Raw genomic sequence first — 15,335 nt, forward strand, 5'->3', positions numbered from 1 at the left:
CTGTTTTTTCACCTTTTGCCCAATGTATGCACTTATACTGTATATTCCAAAAATGCAGATGAGTGATACGGAATCAAGTTTGGGGACTCAGCAAATATACAAACCTGCTTGCCTGGGTTGCATGGTTTTGTTTACAAATTTGGAGGATTACATGTTGGCAGTATGGAAAGTGACATAAAATGAATTGGATATTAAAGCTGCAGCTCCTGTGTACTAAATCATTGAGTACCCATTTAAAAAATGACATAGAAATGTCCAGCTCTTGAAGCTTAAGAGATTTAATGAGTATTCACTGAAGAGAATGCATGTGGACTCTAGAGAAGAGGAAGTTGTGTGGATAGAATGGCTGGGGTTGTTTTCTTTGAAGCAAAGGGATTTGTGAGGAGAATGGATAAAGATACTTTTAATAATGAATGATATAGGCAGAGGAGAGAGAGAGAGAGAAACTGTTTCCATTGCCTGAAGGGTCAAGAACTAAAGGACATAGGCAAAGGCAAAGGGACCAAAAGTAACATGAGGAAAACTTTTATCATGCAGTGAAAGGTTACGGTGTGCAAACCACTGCCAGGAGTAGGACTGGAGGCAGATTCAACTACAATAGTAAAAAGTACCTGAAGGAAAAGAAGGAAAGATTTTACATGGCTTTTAGGAGAAGGTGGAGAAATGATCCAGCTAGATTCTTCTTTCATAGAACTGGTAGAGAATTGATGGGATGAGTGGCCTCCATCCTAATGTAACCATTCTATAATTCTGTGATTTCTTTCTTCCCTGGAAAAAAATTATTCTTCACCCTTCATTCTAAACAAATGATCTGTTGCTGTTTGTGGGACCTTATTACATGCAAAGTAGCTGCTACATTTCCTACAATGCAATAATAACTACACTTCAAATGCTTTCCATTGGCTATAAATCACTTTAGGAGGGTCAGAGTTCATGAAAAATACTAAATAAATATTAGTTCTCGGTTCTTTCATTCTCTTCTTTCAGAGACTTGCAATGGGAAGGCTAAAGATCTTATTTGTCTTTGATTGAATCTGAAATATTTCTGATCCATAAAGGGTAAGAATGTAACCAACTAGATTGTCAGTTAAAGGGTAAGAATGTAACCAACTAGATTGTCAGTTAGCTACAATGAAATCTTTATCATTTGCACAACCCCTATGAATCTCAACTGTGAGTGCTTGCTGTTAGTATTGGATCCCTGAAATTAGAAGATTGCCTACATTAATATTCACCTTGATGAGTAGAAAGATTTAAAACTAATGGATTGTTATTGATGCAGTCGCTTGAGTAATTTGTCTATATTTATCCAATACAGTTAAGAGGAAGAGGCAAAATGGAAACCTGAATGGCAACAGGATACTAAATATGCACATCGAATGGAGCGACTGTTTCTTTCAAGCCTGGCAGGAGGTAAGTTCAAACTGGTAGTAATTCTACTATGTTCAATTAATGTCAAGCACAGTCAACACTCAATAGTTTTTTTTCAGGATAAAGGCAGTTACATTAAAAACAGTTAATGCTAGCCTTCTCTACAGCTATTTTAAATGAAAAGGAAATGAGAACTTGGGTTCAGTGGTTGTGTGGGAAATGGGACCTATTCTCAACCAGTGTTTGCTAATTTCTGCTGACAGTTCGTCTAACCCTGCTTTACCTAAAATGAGATTGCTTTATCTCATTCTCCATTACTGAGTTGCTTGAAATTGAAAGTGTGTTAGATATAGTACAATACACTTACTTACATTGAACTACCTTGAAGAAGAATTTTAAAGAGATCAAAGCAGCTCCAATCTATTGTTAAGATTTCAATTTGTATTTTATTTTGTGATATTTTAAAAAAATTCTGGTGCTAGCTTAAGGAATTACTGTACCTAACACTGAGAAAGCTGGATTAATATAGAGTCAGTTTCTGGCACAGAATCTGGGAAGAAAGAGGCACAGAGCATGAACCCAAAAAAACCCACATCAGATTATATAGTTGATATACAGTTTGATTACCATGTTTTGTGCCCAAGGCACACTTCTTTTGTGCAAAGTACAGGAATTAGTAATTTCATTTATTTATTTTAGTTGTCAGGATGTGACATCACTAACAAGGACAGCATTTATTTCTCATCCCCTCATTATCTTTCTGGTGAAAGTTATTTCCAACAGTACTGTTTGGTAGGGAGTTCCAGAATCTAGATCCAGTGATGATGCAGGAACTATGACGTTATTTCAAGTCTGGATGGTGTATTACTTGGATGGAACCATACAGGTGTTGGTACCACCCTCCCCCCTTTCCCTTGTCCTTCTTGGATGTAGAAGTGTAGAAGTTGTGTGTTTGAAAGGTGCTGTTAGAGTAGGCTAGGTATTTAGTAGCTGGCTCATATTGTGTCCTTAGTAGGTGGGTGGTGGAAGGATTGAATACCAGGGTGATTGGGCCCTAGTCAAACAGATTCCCTTGTCCTAAATGGTATTAAGCATATATAGAGTTGCATTCTTCCAGACAAATAGAGACCTATTCCATCATATTCAGAATGTCTGCCTTATAGATTGGTGGAAAGGCTTTGGGGTGTCAGGATATGAGTCACTTTCTGAAGTATACCCAACATCTGAACTGTTCTTTGTGTGGCTCGTCCAGAGGACTTTGTGATCAATGGTGAATCCCAGGAAAGTGATGGTGGTGGACTTGCTGATAATGCCATTGAATGTCAAGGATAAGGGACTAGACTCTTTTGTTGGAGATCATTATTGACAGATAGTTGTGTGGTGCAAATGTTACTTACCACTTCTAAGAGCATGCCTGAATGTTACCTAGGTTTTGCTGCATGCTGCCATAGGCTGCTTTGTTTTCTGAAACATTGCTGATAGAATTGAACACTGTGTAATCATCAGTGACCATCCCTATTTCTGATCTTATGGTGGAAGAAAGGTTGTTGAAGCAGCTGAAAATGGTTGAGCCCAGGACACTACACTGAGGAATATAGGCTTAGTCTTATTGTCCCAAGTTTCTACTCACTTTATATGGCTTTGTGGTCTCTGAAATTTCCCCAAAGTAAAAGAACTGATTTCCTGCAGCTGGTTTTAGAGGAGAAAAGTAAGATGAAGTAAATTGGGTATAGTTTGTAAAGGATTAAAGAAAACATTTCAAGAAGAGTTTTGCATGTGGTGATGAACTGAACCTTGCAAAGTGATAATTGTTATCCCTTTTTCTAGACTATGTGCAATATATTACTAGACACATTGATGGGGGTGTTACGACTGCCTCAGCATCAGTTGGTTTAGATGGGAAAAATAATCCAGGCTTACTGCCCTCTATTTCTAGCAATTGATTACCTAATGGAGGCATCTGAACACAATCCAAGGAAAGGTCAAGACACTCCATGTGTCCTCTGCAGTGAAAAGGCAGTACTCACTATTCTTACATATAGTGTGAAAATTTCATTGCAATTACTGGAGTGTCATCAGAACTCCTAAATAAGGTCCAAATAACCTCAGATAAATGCATTAAGACAGGTGGTTTCAATGTCATGATGTTTAGAGCTAGAATCTACACAGGAGCTCATGTTAGAAACATAGATGTTAACAATTTGTTTATCTGCTGAAGGTGGCTACTATTCTAATGGTAGTTTTAATTTATGTAATGGTTTCAAATACAGCATTTTTTTTCCCATGGAGAATGGAAGGATGGAAAGGTTTGTAATTTGTTCTGTTGGGTATCACATATTTTGATGCCTTTAGTGTTATATTTATGGTTGTTCTCACTGGATACAAGTGATGAAGAAGATGTTATTTCCAAGTCAGGCTAGAAGTTGCATTTATGTGCTATCAATAGCTCAAGAATGTGGGATGATAAAACCAACAGCAATTTTTTAAAGGGCTGTCTCTTCTCACATACTTTGTGCTCAACAGTAGGTGATACTTCTGATTTTCACTAGGAGATGGATGAACAGATAATTCATTGATTCCAACCTGATGCATCATCAGTGTGGCACAAGAATTTACCTCAGACTTGATAGTACTGACTGATTTTTCTCTGGCGAGGAAGGAAAATCTAAAACTAAAATCTGTGAATTTCCTCCTTTTGCGTCTGCTAATGAGAACTGGAAATGTCACCTGCTGTTGAGCAAGAAATATGTGAACAGCAACAGCCCTTTAATTGTTAGCTTCTCAAACTTGCATTGCTCCAAGCTGCTGGACAGCTTACAAATACTTCCTTCCAAAACAGTCCAACTACACTCGATGTTGGCTAGGTTATCCAGTTTCAATCTGAACAGTTTATTGCCAATGTAAATCAATAGGAAATGAAATGAGGATTTGGGGCTTTGCTCATTGATCTTTCAATAATGATTAGTAGTGTAGTCCAACTACATAAGCACCCAGTGAATTATAATGGATGACTAACCACCCCGATCCCTGACTGTGACAACTTGCTTGTTCAGAGAGAGCAAAACAAAAGAAATAGGATCAGGAGTAGACCATATGGTTCCTTATGCCTGCTCTGCCATTTAATAAGGTTATGCTGGTTTTCTGTATCAACCACTTTCTTGCCCTATCCCCATAAGCCCTGACATCCTTGGTATCCAAAAAGGTGATCAGTCTTTGCCTTAAATGTACTGAAGGACTGGTGTGCAGAATTCTAAAAGTTCACAACCCACTCTGTGAATAAATTTCTGCTCAGCTTAAATCTGAGTAACTGACCTCTCAACCTGAGATGATGGCCCCAATGTCTGGACCACCCTGCATGGGGATTTAGCTTCTCATTGTCTTTCAAAAGGATTTTTATTCTTCGTTATGTGCGATTTGGTGAAATTTCTTCAGTACAAGGGAGTGCCTGTCAGATTTCATTGTAATACATGCAGAGTACACAATAATTATTCCTTTCACATTGTTCTGTCCCTTATAAATACATAAAGCTTTAACTGACTTCATACCACAGAATAATGAAAGAGAAAGTGATAAACACTTTTAAAATGCAATTTGTAATATCACCCATTTGACGTAACCAACCATAAATACCACAGACTTGAATATGCCCAGAGAAGTGATAAGGCATAGCATGTAATCCTGCAACAGATCTTTGTTACATGGAATGCCTGACTACCAATGCTGAGATTCTATTCTCTGGTGTGCCCATGGACATGCCAAAATGTAGTTGTGCACCATTAATAGAAATGGACAGGAAAATGACAGGCTTAAGGTAATTTTCTGATGTACCAGGAGTATCAAAGCAAGACATTTTACATCGAATGTTCCAAAGATTGTAGAAAATTCAGATATTTCAACTCAAACACATAATTTTAACAGCACATCACTTGTCCTGCTCTTTTTCTCTGCTAGCTGTTTCAGCTCGATGTACTTTGTCCTTCTCCCAGTCAACACTTGCTGTAACATCAATCTTGTCACGTGAACTAACAGCAATGAGAGGAATTTGATCAATAAAACAGATTTACTGAGGAGGCCCATGGTCACTAGCCTTGATTATTCTGGCCATAAGTACATTTCCCAAATTGCATTTGTATGAGCTTTATCTAATGTTATTTTTCAGAGATATGTGAATAAGTATGTCATAGAAGATAAAACTACAATTTTTTTCTGTTCCCAAATGAAAATTAATAAAGCCACACAGCCTCAGTGAAATATTGTATTTTATGTTATTTGCCAAAAATAGCTCAGTTCTGAGATGATGTTCCCACAATCCCAGGAGTACATGATTTTTTATGTTCTGAGGAGGATTTGATCATCTAGAACTATATTTAGTCTTTGAAAATTCAGTTGCATTCTTATCACAAGACTTGGAATTTATAGTTGCTGACGTCAATTTACAAGGAGTCAAAGTTGCAAGTTGTGAATTTCTGACCTCCATAAATAAAACATGATATAGTAGAAGGTGAAAACTGAAAAATAATAGATGAAAATTGTAGGGCAGTTATATAACCCTGATGTTCAGAAAACATGTATAAACTGTTCAAGCTTCAATCTGATATGTCACATATAACCTCCTGTTTTACTGCTGGGAACTAATGTCTGACTGTGTATGGTTGAGGACAAATTACGACATCTAGGGGTCCAATTACTTGTACTGTAGCCCTAACATTCTCTCTGACTCTACGTATTTTCTGGAATGGTTTATGTACTGCATTGCTAAGCCTATTGTGCTGATTTGAAATTACAAATTTATAAATGCCTGAATTACTTATTTTTTTCAGTGCCTCATAAAGATTTAAACTGTAGTTTAATGTGACCCTGACCTTTCCATTAAAATGTCCTTTTTCATGTATGCCTGGTACAGTTACAGATCAGAGATGACAGAGCCAATTCTGAAAGCAGACAGCATGTGGCTATGGCAGTCTCGCAGCTTATTAATTTTCATGTACATTCCATGCTGCATAACAGTAATTTCATTGCAATGCCATTCATATTTTTGAAAACCGACCATAAATCATATGACCATTGTCCTATTGATTTTAACATTAATGTATTGTGAAAGAGTCATCTTAGCCCACATTATCCATTTGAGACGTAAAACTGCAGTCAGCAGTTCCACTACATATTGAAGAAAGAAAAAATATGGTTCTTTCACTTTACTTACAGTGCCTCACAGGTTCCTCTCATTTACTAGCTGAAAGGTGATGCACAAAACAAAAATGTGAATAACCCTTACCTGATTGCCTTTTGTCAGATTACATGGTCAGACTCCCAATGGTGTGGATAAATTTGTCGACCAGCCTTCAAAAAAGTGTAATTGTATACATGAGGCATTTAATTCTGTAATGTGACTTGTTGGAACCTCAAGGTACAGTGGCACCATGTTGTCATATTGTGCACCTCCCTTAATTAATTGTAGCCATGAGCAGTACAACTTACATCATGTGTTAAGAATGTTTAAAGGAAAATTGGCATCCATTTGAATTGTAGAAAGTCATTTGTTTGAGAAAAAGATATTTATTCTGCAGGATGCATATTAAGTGATTATACTCGTATCTTGAGTGTTAAACTAGGGTTCTTTTTATTGGCATCAGTCCAGATAAGATTAAGTTTTGATAACTAAATTAAAGGACCAGTAAGGATTTCAAAAGGGTTCACTTGAGAAATGAGTCTTTTTAATGTTAATTGCTGCCCAAGGTTTTTTCCCCCTATTTAGAGATAATGGAATTGAACAAAGCAATATTCTTTTCTAGATAATTTGTTTTCTCCCCAATTGCTCATTAACACTTAAGACCTGCCTGAAGAGGAACCACTTTCTGAAAAGCATGGTAATTAGCCACTCATTGATAGCTGATGAGATCCGGATTTGGAAGAATCTGCAGAATTGAGGAAAGTAGTGCTGTTCATTAGGGATGATGAAATGAGTATTTTGATATCTCCCACAAAAAACGGTCCTGAATTTTCCTTCTCAACATCTGCACACTGACAAAGATCAGCAAGAGGAGCACCAATTTTAAAGATGATGGGAGTGAGGAGGTGGAGTATTAAGGGGAGCAGTGACCAGTATATTCAGATAGGTCAGCAGTGTGAATCTTATCACTTGACTTCATTTAGTTAAACTTTCCTGAACTCATGTTCAACATATGGCTGGATTCACAATAGGTGAGTGGGAGCAGGAGGCTACAGCCTGCACCCCTTCCCAGGAGAACATCTGTGTTAGAACAAATAATAATGACAATGAAACCTATTGACTTAATGGTTTAGAAAAAAAAGTCACATAACAGTTACATGAGTAATTGTGCACCATTACCAGCAATATCAGTGCCATTTGGTTTCTGCATGTTTCATTCCCTCTGTCCATACTTACCCAGAAGACCTTCCAGGATCTGCTTGCAGAGTTTTGGGACAGTAACTTTTTGGTAGCTTTTCACCTTCCTAACCAGAGCAGACTTTTTCCCCTCTAATTTCCCATTGTTGATTATGTTGATTGTGATGTACCACGGTAGGCTGCTTGGTGCAAATACCAAACAAGTCATTTTCACAAGTATCAGATGAGCATGGCTAATTTGCTACCTGCCTATTGATCTTTTGTGCATCATCATGCCCTTGAGCTGACAGGTTGGTTTTCAGATCAATGGGTCATTTCCTGAGAGAGATAAGAGATAGGATCAAGTGATACCTTCACATTATTTCCAGTTAGTCTGCCCCATCATGACGCATGACAGGGCAGCAGAATTCATGTCAAAAATCCATATGAGAATGTAAGGGGAGCTAGATATTTCAGAGGAATAGGAAACGGCTGAAGCCTTTTGCTTGTGGTGCACAAATAGATGCAGACCAAATTCTAGGAAACTGGCACCACTGATTGTAGTTCAAGGACATACTTTTTTTTAAATCCTCATTAGCTTCAAAGCTAGACCACATTGCTGGAGTCTAGCTGCAGTGAATGAATCTGTGTTCTGATGTTTGGAGTGTTTTGTGGTTAATGAACTCTTATGGACAGCTTATTGTTTTTTTACAAACATATGAGCCACTGTCTGGCCTTGAACAACACTCATTCAGTGTTGTTCAGTTCCTCCAGCAGTTAGACTTTAATTACAAAGGACTGAAGTTGAAATGGTTAACCACATTTTTCTAATATTATTTAGGGGCATTTGCTTAGGCACGAAGGCAAAACATATGCTTAACTTCTTTGCATATATTGGAATTAAGAAACTGATGCAAAAAAATCTCTGAATATAGAGGTCAGTTCCTCTGTGTTGTAAGATTTTGCTCCTTGCTTAGCAAAAAATATTTAATGTGATCATTAATCGGCTTATAATAACTTTAAGTAAAATCAAGATCTGGGTACACAGAATTGATCAAGTAGCTGTTAATAGTATGAAGACACAAGAGACTGCAGATGCTAGAATCGGGGAATTGAGGGAAGTGGACAGTTAACATTTTGGGTCGAGACCCTTCATCTGGACTGAAGTCCATTCTCTCCATGACCTGCTGAGTTCCTCCAGCAGTATGCTTGTTACCATCCCAGTGATGGGTAGCAAGTGCAACGGTTATCAGGTTTAGTGGATTTTGTCAGCTAATGCCTCAATTGTCCCTTTTCTCCTTTCATTGTTGTGGTCTGAAATGTTCCTTTTCAATTGTATCTATATTAGGGACCTGTAAACCCTCACATCAATCCTATTAATTATATCAAGCTTCAGACCCCGTACATATTAGGCTGCAGCCAAAGAAAACATTCCTTATCTCCCCTACACACGCACGCACGCACGCACGCACGCACACACACACACACACACACACACACACACACACAAACTCTCTCTCACTCTCTCTCTCTCTCTCTCTCTCTCTCTCTCTCTCTCTTTCTTTCTTATCACCAAAGCCCCGGGTCTCTTCCTGCTTAATTGTTTTAATTGTTTTTTTCTACAGAAGCTAAACTGCAGCTTGGTTTGTACCTCCAAGGATGTGACTAGTGTACTTTCTGTAATTGTTTCAAATCCATAAATTAAGCCTTTGCCTTACCCAAGATGCCAGCATACCTTCAGATTACACATGATGTGCATAAACAATAGCAACAATTTGGTCAAATTATGAATACCCATAGCATAGTTCTTACAGATTATAAATTTATGCAATAATATATGTTGCAAGGAGCCTTGGATGAAACTGCGTATCACTGGAGTCTGTAAGTACCTGTCAATTCATTCAGATAGCTGTTTAAATACATTATCTACAATAAAGGAAAATGAATAATAAAATGTTCCTCCACCTTTTAAGACTCTGGAGAAAAAAATCTTCTCTATTTTACTGAGTTGTCGCCATCTCTTTTTAAATTCCTCAAATGAATCATCATGCAAAACTCAGTGCCCATCTGTCCCTCATTGAATCTCTTTTACACCTAATTAGTCACCATTGCCACCTTGATTTTGCAGTAGCAACAAAGTGCTCATCTTTACTGCAAAGAAAGCTGCTCACAGTAATCTTCTGATATTGCTGACCTGAAGTTCCCCTTCTCTAATTCCCCATAATAATTATCCATCAGGTGTCAATTCAAATGTTCAGCAATATTGAGGTCATCAAGCTGATGAAGCAGGTGTTGGAGAAATCTCACAGGCAGCGAACAAGGATGGAAAAAAGCAAAGTTTTAGCTAATATCTGAAACTTTTTATTAACCACCATAAAATATAAATTGGGACATATATCTGAGAACATGATAGAAGCTTAAATATGATATTAAAATAAGTGTCCATTATAATTTTAAATATTTATCAAAAGATATATTCCACATGCATATAATTTAGCACAGACTAAGAAGAACATGGTTTAGTGTGCCGTTATAATCTCATACCTCAGACAAAAAGCTTAAGCAAGCATAGTGATGATGACCATTGAGCCGCTTGATTGTCATCAAAATCCATCAGATTCAATAGTGACTCTTTGTGGAAGAAATGTGCTGCCCAATTTGGCCCATATGTGGCTTCAAACCAACCAATGTGGCCAACGTTTAGATGGCCTCTGAAATGGCCCGGCAAGTCATTCAGTTCAAGAGCAATAATCGGATGGGCAATAAATGCTGACCTTAACAGTGATGCCTAAATTCCCCAAAATAAATAAATCAAAAGGAAGAACAGGCTGGACTGTGCTTATCTCATACCCACACCAACTTTTGTAGATGGGAGGATCTAATCATTCAGTGTCTACTGTTGAGGCAGCAAGGCTGGATGTGGAACCTTGCCTCTTGTCAAATTCTATGAAGCTCTGTAACATTTATTGAAAGCCTCTGATATTCATATTCATGGAAAAACAGCAAAAAAATGCTTCATATATGATTTCAAAGTAAAATTGAATGGAAACACATTAGATGCTATTAAAAGATGGAAGATAGTTGTAAGAATAATTGGTAGTATTAGAGGGAGATTTTAACTTCCCTAATATTGACTGAGCCACCCATAGTGCAAAGGGCTTGGATGGGATTGAATTTGTTAAATGTGTCCAAGAAAGTTTCCTTAATCAATGTATACAGGGCCCTGCTAGAGAAAGCCGAACAGTAGACCTCCACTTAGGAAACTGAAGTATCAGTCAGGGAGCAGTTTGGGATCAGTGACCATAATTCTATTAATTTTAAAATAGTCATGGAGAAAGATAAGACTGATCCAGAAGTTAAGGTCCTAAACTAGGTCAGGGCCAATTTTGGAGACATTAGGCAGGATTTCGCAGGGGTAGATTGGACAAGACACTTTGCAGGTAAAGGGACGACTGGCTGGTGGGAGGCTTTTAAAAGTGTGATGTCAAATATACAGGGGCAGCATGTTCCTGTTATGGTGAAAGTCAAGGCTGGCCAGTTTAGGAAACCATAGTTGATGATAGATATTGAGGCACTGGTCAGGAAAAAGGAGGGATACATCGAGTTCAGGCAATTGGGAACAAGCGCATCCCTTGTTGTGTATAAGAAGCACAGGAGTAACCTTAGGAGGAAAATCAGGAGGGCAAAAAGAGGGCATGAAATGGATCTGGCAGGCAAAGTTAAAGAAAATCCTGAGAGGCTTTCCAGGTATATTAAGAATAAAAGGGTGGCTAGGGAGAGAATATGTTCCCTTAAAGATTAGCATGGCCATCTACGTGTGGAACCACAGGAGATGGCTGAGATTTTTAATGAGTATTTCTCATCAGTTTTTACTGTGAAAAAGATCATGGATGCTTCAAAATTAAGGCAAATGAGTTGTGATGTCTTGGACCACATACAAATTACCAAGGAGGAAGTATTGCCAGCCTTAAAGCAAATCAAGCTGGATAATTCCCCAGGACTTGACCAAGTGCATTTACAGACTTTGTGGGATGCTAGAGATGAAATTGTGGAGGCCCTTGCAGAGATATTTGCTTCATCTTTAGCCATAGGTGAAGTTCCAAAAAACTGGAGGAGAGTAAATGCTGTACCGTTATTTAACAAGGGCAGCAAAGACAAGCCAGGGAACTACAGGCTGGTGAGTCTGACATCAGCAGTGGGTAAGTTACTGGAGGCAATTCTGAAGGACAAGATCTTTCAACATTTGAATATACAAGGTCTGAGTTGGGATAGTCAGGACAAGATGGTGAACATTGTTTTGGATTTTAGCAAGGCCTTTGACAAGGTCCTGAATACTAGGCTAGTCTGGAATGTTAGATCACAAGGGATCCAGGGAGAGCTAGCTAACTGCATTCATAATTAGCTCAATAGTAGGAAGCAGAGGGTGATGATGGATGGTTGCTTCTCAGACTGGAGGCCTGTGACTAGTGATATGTCACAGGGATCGGTGCTGGGACCTTTGTTGTTCGTTATTTATTATTAACAATTTAGTTGAAAATGTACAAGTCATGGTTAATAAGTTTGCAGATGATACTAAAATAGATAGTATTGTAGACAGTGGAGGAAGTTATCAAAAATTACAGGGGGTCTTGATCAGCCACTAAGTGGGTCCAGAACTTTCAAAAGGAGTTTAATCCAGATAAGTATGAGGTGTTTGCATTTCGGAAGTTAACCAGGGTGGGACTTGTACACTGAATGGTAGCGCCCTGGGGAATGTTGTGGAGCAGAGGTACCTAGGAGTACAGGTACGTAGTTCATTGAAAGTGGCATCACAAGTAGACATGGTGGTGAAAAAGGTGTTTAGCATGCTGGCCTTCATGAGTCAGGGCACTAAGTTTCGAAGTTGAGACATTATGTTGCAATTGTACAAGATGTTGGTGAGGCCGCGTTTGGAGTATTATGTACAGTTCTGGTCACCCTGTTATTGGAAAGATGCCATTAAGCTCTAAAGAGTGCAAAGAGGATTTACGGGAATGCTGCCAGGACTTGAGAGCCTGCGTTATAGGGAGAGTTTGGGCAGGCTTGGACTTTATTCATCGGAATGTAGGAGACTGAGGGGTGACCTTACAGAGGTGTATAAAATCATGAGGAGCATAGATGGCATGAATGCACACAGTCCTTTTACCAGGGAAAGGAATCAAAAGCTAGAGGGCATGGGTTTAAGGTGAGAGGAGAAAGATTTAAAATGGACCTAAAGGGCAATTTCTTAACACAGAGGGTGGTGCACATTTGGAATGAGCTGTCAGAGAAAGTAGTTGAGGCAGGTACAATAACAACATTTAAAGGGAATTTAGTTAAGTGTATGGATAGGAAAGGTTTAAAGGGATAAAAGCCAAACATGGGCAAATATCACTAGCTTGGGTGGGCACCTTGTTTGGCATGAATGTGTTGGGCCAAAGAGCTGCTTCCGTGCTCTATTACCCTATGACTCTGACTCTTAAGATTAAAAACATGAAATGTTGATTGGTAGATTAATTAGCCACTGAAACTGCTCCTAACGTACAGATGACTGGTAAAATCTGGGAGAGGGGAATTGATGGAAATGTGGGGAGAACAAAATGGGTTCGGGTATGGCTAGTGTAAAACTGGGTGCTTGATGGTCAGTGCGGACTCAGTAGGCTGAAGGGCCTGTTTCCTTGCTGTATTTTCTATTACTCTAAGTAATAAATCAATAACCAAATTTCCCTTTTTCTTCTGATACATCACTTGAAGAACCCCTACTCAGATGGAATGGAACGAGTGACAGATGCACCAGCATCTGTCGCTCTGTCATTCTGCTTGTCCTTGACTCACAACGGATTGGCATAAGTCTGGGACGTGCTTGCCTGCAAGTGCCTGAACACCGGCTGTTCTCTTCAGAACCACCAGCCACAGGCAGCACAGTTTAGTCCAATATCATCAAGGCATTCATGAATATTTGAAATCCACTGATTTTTCTTGATCACAGCAGACGAGGCAACAAAACAGTGCAGCCTGTGGAGGGGCAATGAGTCACCAACACCAACTTAAGAATTTTGTTGTAAAATTAATAATGTACATATATCACCAAGTTGCTGCCTGTTTCATGGTATACTAACAGCAAATGCTAATGGCTTTGTTGATTTTGGTACCATGTTTGGCATAAGTGTTTCTGATGATGAGCAAGGTAAGCTGATCTTCAGTATGGTTGACCACATTTCCAAGGTCTGTCATTGTGACCCACCCCTACTGTTGGGAGTTGGGGTTTTGGGTTCCAATCCACCAGCCTAATGGAAATAAGCATAATTGTAATAAATGTTCCTCCTCCCTCGTGGCTTCAACTTTGGCTTTTCTTCTTTTACGCATTGTTGTTGGCTCATGGCATTTATAGGTATGGGTCAGCTTTTATATGCATATTGCAAATACCTATCTCTCACTGCTCTCATTTTGTTAGCCAAAGGAGGTGTGTTCTTTCTTTCCTGACCTGAAAGCAGCAACTACTTTACTGTGACACAGTTCCATAGATCACAATCAACCTTTACAGCAGGTGCTGATTTTGATAGAGCATGCCTGCAGGATATAAATATCACAAGGGAACATGATTCTGTCTTTACCCAACATTCACATACACATGCTCTCATTTCCAGTAGAAGCTGGTGCATCTTGGTCAAGAATCATAATTACCTGATTATCAACTTTAATGGCTTTACTGCTATTTGTTTAAAATTAACAACTAAGCAGAAATGTGATTAAAACTGGCAGATTGCTGGTATAATCAATCAAAGATGACTAGTAGTCTTCTAAGCACAAAAACTTCCAAAATGATAACAGAAGTATAATTTCATTATTTTAAAAAGCGGTGTTAAAAGCAGTTTCAAAGAGGCATCACTACAGTGAAACTGTAGACCTCCCAACAAAACTTATGCAATTTCTAATTATTCATCAAGATAATCTTACATGTTGGAAGAGAACACTTTATGAACATCCTGTAAAGTAATGCTATTTTGAAACTTTTAAGCGTAATTGTGTACGAATGCCACAGGAAATATGTAAACACAGTGAACATAGAGAACAGTACAGTGCAGGAACAGGCCCTCAGCCTTCCATATCTGTGCTGACCATGACGTCAATCTAAACTAATCCCATCCGCCTGCATGTGGTCTGTATCCCACCACTCCCTGCCTGCTCGTGAGTCTGCCTAAATGTCTCTTAAATGTCTCTATTGTATCTTCTATCCTTTTATTAAGGAGGACTATAGTGATCCAACGAGTAACAAAATCATCTTTGTGGTGAACAGGAAAACGAAAACCTGCAGATGATGGAAGTCTAAAATAGGGTCATAGAGTTCAGTCATAGTCGTACAGTAGCAGAATAGGCCCTGCAGCCGACCACATGTATGCCAACCTGTTTTCGCATCTACACTAATCCCATTTGCTAGCGTTGGGACCATGCTATTTCTATACTTTGACTATTTAAATGTCTGTCTAAATGCCTCTTAAACATAGGAATTGTATCTGATTCTACCACCTCCTCTGGATATCAATCACTCTGTGTAAAATTTTGCCCCTTCCTCTCACCTTAAACCTATGCCCTCTTCTTTTTGATACAAAGAAAACAGTTG

The 15,335-nt window shown here is 38.7% G+C and overlaps 1 protein-coding gene across 4 annotated transcripts in view; it reads left to right on the forward strand.

Annotated features, from left to right (window-relative positions):
• The window catches only part of LOC127571451 (protein bassoon-like), a 389,147-nt gene that overhangs the window by 287,111 nt on the left and 86,701 nt on the right, over positions 1–15,335 (forward strand). For all 4 annotated transcript variants that reach the window (XM_052017819.1, XM_052017816.1, XM_052017817.1 and 1 more), the window contains exon 12: positions 1,319–1,413. The gene's annotated coding sequence lies outside the window, so the exon portion shown is untranslated. The remainder of the gene's footprint in view (positions 1–1,318; positions 1,414–15,335) is intronic.

This window comes from Pristis pectinata, chromosome 6 (assembly GCF_009764475.1).
Source record: "Pristis pectinata isolate sPriPec2 chromosome 6, sPriPec2.1.pri, whole genome shotgun sequence".
NCBI classification, from domain to species: Eukaryota; Metazoa; Chordata; class Chondrichthyes; order Rhinopristiformes; family Pristidae; genus Pristis; species Pristis pectinata.